Genomic DNA, 5,579 nt, shown 5'->3' with positions numbered 1-5,579 from the left:
TCATATTCTTTGCCCACTTTTTGATAGGGTTGTTTGTTTTTTTCTTGTAAATTTGTTTGAGTTCTTTGTAGATTCTGGAATTTAGCCCTGTGTCAGGTGGGTAGATTGCAAAAATTTTCTCCCATTCTGTAGGTTGCCTGTTCACTCTGATGGTAGTTTCTTTTGCTGTGCAGAAGCTCTTTAGTTTAATTAGATCCCATTTGTCAATTTTGGCTTTTGTTGCCATTGCTTTTGGTGTTTTAGTCATGAAGTCCTTGCTCATGCCTATGTCCTGAATGGTATTGCCTAGGTTTTCTTCTAGGATTTTTATTATTATTATTATTTTTAAATTTTTTTTTGAGACAGAGTTTCGCTCTGTCGCCCAGGCTGGAGTGCAGTGGCCAGATCTCAGCTCACTGCAAGCTCCACCTCCCAGGTTTACACCATTCTCCTGCCTCAGCCTCCTGAGCAGCTGGGACTATAGGCGCCCGCCACCTTGCCCGGCTAGTTTTTTGTATTTTTTTTTTTTAGTAGAGACGGGGTTTCACCGTGTTAGCCAGGATGGTCTCGATCTCCTGACCTCGTGATCCACTCGTCTCGGCCTCCCAAAGTGCTGGGATTACAGGCTTGAGCCACCGCGCCCGGCCTCTTCTAGGGTTTTTATGATTTTAAGTCTAACATTTTAAGTCTTTAATCCATCTTGAATTAATTTTTGTGTAAGGTGTGAGGAAGGGATCCAGTTTCAGCTTTCTACATATGGCTAATTGGTTTCCCAGCACCATTTATTAAATAGGGAATCCTTTCCCCATTGCTTGTTTTTGTCAGGTTTGTCAAAGATCAGATGGTTGTAGATGTGTGGTGTTATTTCTGCAGCCTCTGTTCTGTTCCATTGGTCTATATATCTGTTTTGCTACTACCAGTACCATGCTGTTTTGGTTACTGAAGACTTGTAGTGTAGTTTGAAATCACGTAGCATGATGCCTCCAGCTTTGTTCTTTTTGCTTAGGATTGTCTTGGCAATGCGGGCTCTTTTTTGGTTCCATATGAACTTCAAAATAGTTTTTTCCAATTCTGTGAAGAAGGTCATTGGTAGCTTGATGAGGATGGCATTGAGTATATAAATTACTTTGGGTAATATGGCCATTTTCATGATATTGATTCTTCCTATCCATGAGCATGGAATATTCTTCCATTTGTTTGTGTCCTCTTTTATTTCGTTTAGCAGTGGTTTGTAGTTCTCCTTGAAGAGGCCCTTCACATCCCTTGTAAGTTGGATTCCTAGGTATTTTATTCTCTTTGTAGTAATTGTGAATGGAAGTTCACTCCTGATTTGGCTCTCTGTTTGTCTATTAATGGTGTATAGGAATGATTGTTATTTTTGCACACTGATTTTGTATCCTGAGACTTTGCTGAAGTTGTTCATCAGCTTAAGGAGATTTTGGGCTGAGATGATCGTGTTTTCTTTTTTTTTTTTTTTTTTTTTTTTTTTTTTGAGACGGAGTCTCGCTCTGCCACCCAGGCTGGAGTGCAGTGGCCGGATCTCAGCTCACTGCAAGCTCCGCCTCCCGGGTTTACGCCATTCTCCTGCCTCAGCCTCCCGAGTAGCTGGGACTACAGGCGCCCGCCTCGTCGCCCGGCTAGTTTTTTTTTGTATTTTTAAGTAGAGACAGGGTTTCACCGTATTAGCCAGGATGGTCTCGATCTCCTGACCTCGTGATCCGCCCGTCTCGGCCTCCCAAAGTGCTGGGATTACAGGCTTGAGCCACCGCGCCCGGCCGTGTTTTCTAAATATGCAATCATGTCATCTGCAAACAGGGACAATTTGAGTTCTTTTTCTTCTAATTGAATACTCTTTATTTCTTTCTCTTGCCTGATTGCCCTAGCCAGAACTTCCAACACTATGTTGAATAGGAGTGATGGGAGAGGGCATCCTTGTCTTGTGCCTGTTTTCAAAGGGAGTGCTTCCAGTTTTTGCCCATTCAGTATGATATTGGCTGTGGGTTTGTCATAAATAGCTCTTATTATTTTGAGATGCGTTCCATCAATACCTAGTTTATTGAGAGTTTTTAGCATGAAGGCTGTTGAATTTTGTCAAAGGCCTTTTCTGCATCTGTTGAGATAATCATGCTGGTTCTGTTTATGTGATAGATTACATTTATTGATTTGTGTATGTTGAACCAGCCTTGCATCCCAGGGATGAAGCCGACTTGATCGTGGTGAATAAGCTTTTTGATGTACTGCTGGATTCGGTTTGCCAGTATTTTATTGAGGATTTTCACATTGATGTTCATCTGGGATATTGGTCTAAAATTCTCTTTTTTTGTTGTGTCTCTGCCAGGCTTTGGTATCAGGATGATGTTGGCCTCATAACATGAGTTAGGGAGGATTCCCTGTTTTTCTATTGATTGCAATAGTTTTAGAAGGAATGGTACTGGCTCCTCTTTCTACCTCTAGCAGAATTCGGCTGTGAATCCATCTGGTCCTGGACTTCTTTTGGGTGGTAGGCTATTCATTATTGCCTCAATTTCAGAGCATGTTATTGGTCTATTCAGAGATTCAGAGATTCATCTTCTTCCTGGTTTAGTCTTGGGAGGGTGTATGTGTCCAGGAATTTACCATCTCTTCTAGATTTTCTAGTTTATTTGCATAGAGGTGTTTATAGTATTCTCTGATGGTAGTTTGTATTTCTGTGGGATTGGTGGTGATATCCCCTTTATCATTTTTTACTGCATCTATTTGATTCTTCTCTCTTTTCTTGTTAGTCTTGCTAGCGGTCTATCCATTTTGTTGATCTTTAAAAAAAAACCAGCTGCTGGATTCATTGATTTTTTGAAGCGTTTTTTTGTGTCTCTCTCTCTTTCAATTCTCCTCTGATCTTAGTTACTTTTTGCCTTCTGCCAGGTTTCAAATTTGTTTGCTCTTGCTTCTCTAGTTCTTTTAATTGTGATGTTAGGGTGTTGATTTTAGATCTTTCCTGCTTTGTCTTGCAGGCATTTAAGTGCTACAAATTTCCCTCTACACACTACTTTAAATGTGTCCCAGAGATTCTGGTACATTGTGTCTTTGTTCTCATTGGTTTCAAAGAACATCTTTATTTCTGCTTTCATTTAGTTATTTACCCAGTAGTCATTCAGAAACAAGTTGTTCAGTTTCCATGTATTTGTGCGGTTTTGAGTGAGTTTCTGAATCCTGAGTTCCAATTTGATTGCACTGTGGTCTGAGAGACAGTTTGTTGTGATTTCTGTTCTTTTACATTTGCTGAGGAGTGCTTCACTTGCAATTATGTGGTCAATTTTAGAATAAGTGCAGTGTGGTGCTGAGAAGAATGTATATTCTGTTGATTTGGGGTGGAGAGTTCTGTTGATGTCTGTTAGGTCCGCTTGGTGCAGAGCTGAGTTCAGGTCCTGGATATCCTTGTTAACATTCTGTCTCGGCCGGGCGCGGTGGCTCAAGCCTGTAATCCCAGCACTTTGGGAGGCCGAGACAGGCGGATCACGAGGTCAGGAGATCGAGACCATCCTGGCTAACACGGTGAAACCCCGTCTCTACTAAAAAAAAAAAAAAAAAAAAAAAAAAAAATACAAAAAACTAGCCGGGCGCGGTGGCGGGCGCCTGTAGTCCCAGCTACTCCGGAGGCTGAGGCAGGAGAATGGCGTGAACCCGGGAGGCGGAGCTTGCAGTGAGCTGAGATCCGGCCACTGCACTCCAGCCTGGGCGACAGAGCGAGACTCCGTCTCAAAAAAAAAAAAAAAAAAAAAAAAAAAAAAAAATAAATAAATAAACAAACATTCTGTCTCATTGATCTGTCTAATATTGACAGTGGGGTGTTAAAGTCACCCATTATTATTGTGTGGGAGTCTAAGTCTCTTTGTAGGTCTCTAAGAACTTGCTTTATGAATCTGGATGCTCCTGTGTTGGCTGCATATATATTTAGGATAGTTAGCGCTTCTTGTTGAATTGATCCTTTTAGCATTATGTAATGACCTTCTTTGTCTCTTTTGATCTTTGTTGTTTTAAAATCTGTTTTATCAGAGACTAGGATTGCAACCCCTGCTTTTTTTTTTGCTTTCCATTTGATTGATAGATCTTCCTCCACCCCTTTATTTTGAGCCTATGTGTGTCTCTGCATGTGAGATGGGTCTCCTGAATACAGCACACTGATGGGTGTTGACCGTTTATCCAATTTGCCAATCTGTGTCTTTTAATTGGGGCATTTAGCCCATTTACATTTAAGGTTAATATTGTTATATGTCAATTTGATCCTGTCATTATGATGTTAGCTGGTTATTTTACTCATTAATTGATGTCATCTCTTCATAGCATCAATGGTCTTTACAATTTGGCATGTTTTTGTAGTGGCTGGTACTGGTTGTTCCTGTCCATGTTTAGTGCTTCCTTCAGGAGCTCTTGTAAGGCAGGCCTGGTGGTGACAATATCTCTCAGCACTTGCTTATCTGTAAAGGCTTTTATTTCTTCTCTCTTATGAAGCTTAGTTTGGCTGGCTATGATATTCTGGGTTGAAAATTCTTTTCTTCAAGAATGTTGAATATTGGCCCTCACTCTCTTCTGGCTTGTAGGATTTCTGCTGAGAGATCCACTGTTAGTCTGATGGGCTTCCCTTTGTGGGTAACTCGACCTTTCTCTCTGGCTGCGCTTAACACTTTTTCCTTCATTTCAACCTTGGTGAATCCGATGATTATATGTCTTGGGGTTGCTCTTCTCGAGGAGTATCTTTGTAGTGTTCTCTGTATTTCCTGAATTTGAATGTTGGCCTGCCTTGCTAGGTTGAGGAAGTTTTCCTGGATAATAACCTGAAGAGTGTTTTCCAACTTGGTTCCATTCTCCCGGTCACTTTCAGGTACACCAAGCAAACATAGATTTGGTCTGTTCACATAGTCCCATATTTCTTGGAGGCTTTGTTTGTTTGTTTTTTTACTCTTTTTTCTCTAAACTTCTCTTCTTGCTTTATTTCACTAATTTGATCCTTGATCACTGATACTCTTTCTTCCACTTGATCGAATCAGCTACTGAAGCTTGTGCATGCATCACGAAGTTCTCATGCCATGGTTTTCAGCTCCATCAGGTCATTTAATGTCTTCTCTACACTGTTTATTCTAGTTAGCCATTCGTCTAACCTTTTTTCAAGGTTTTTAACTTCCTTGCGATGGGTTCGAACATCCTCCTTTAGCTCAGAGAAGTTTGTTATTACCCACCTTCTGAAGCCTACTTCTGTCAACTTGTCAAAGTCATTCTCTGTCCAGCTTTGTTCTGTTGCTGACGAAGAGCTGTAATCCTTTGGAGGAGAAGAGGTGCTCAGATTTTTAGAATTTTCAGCTTTTCTGCTCTGGTTTCTCCCCATCTTTGTGGTTTTATCTACCTTTGGTCTTTGATGCTGGTGACCTACAGATGGGGTTTTGGTGTAGATGACCTTTTTGTTGGTGTTGATGCTGTTCCTTTCTGTTTGTTAGTTTTCCTTTTAATAATTAGGTCCCTCAGCTGCAGGTCTGTTGGAGTTTGCTGGAGGTCCATTCCAGACCCTGTTTGCCTGGGTATCACCAGCAGAAGCTACAGAACAGTGAATATTGCAGAACAACAAATAT

This window comes from Trachypithecus francoisi, unplaced genomic scaffold (genome assembly GCF_009764315.1).
Source record: "Trachypithecus francoisi isolate TF-2019V2 unplaced genomic scaffold, Tfra_2.0 Lachesis_group17, whole genome shotgun sequence".
Taxonomy (NCBI): Eukaryota; Metazoa; Chordata; class Mammalia; order Primates; family Cercopithecidae; genus Trachypithecus; species Trachypithecus francoisi.
Note: the sequence above shows the minus strand (reverse complement) of the source record.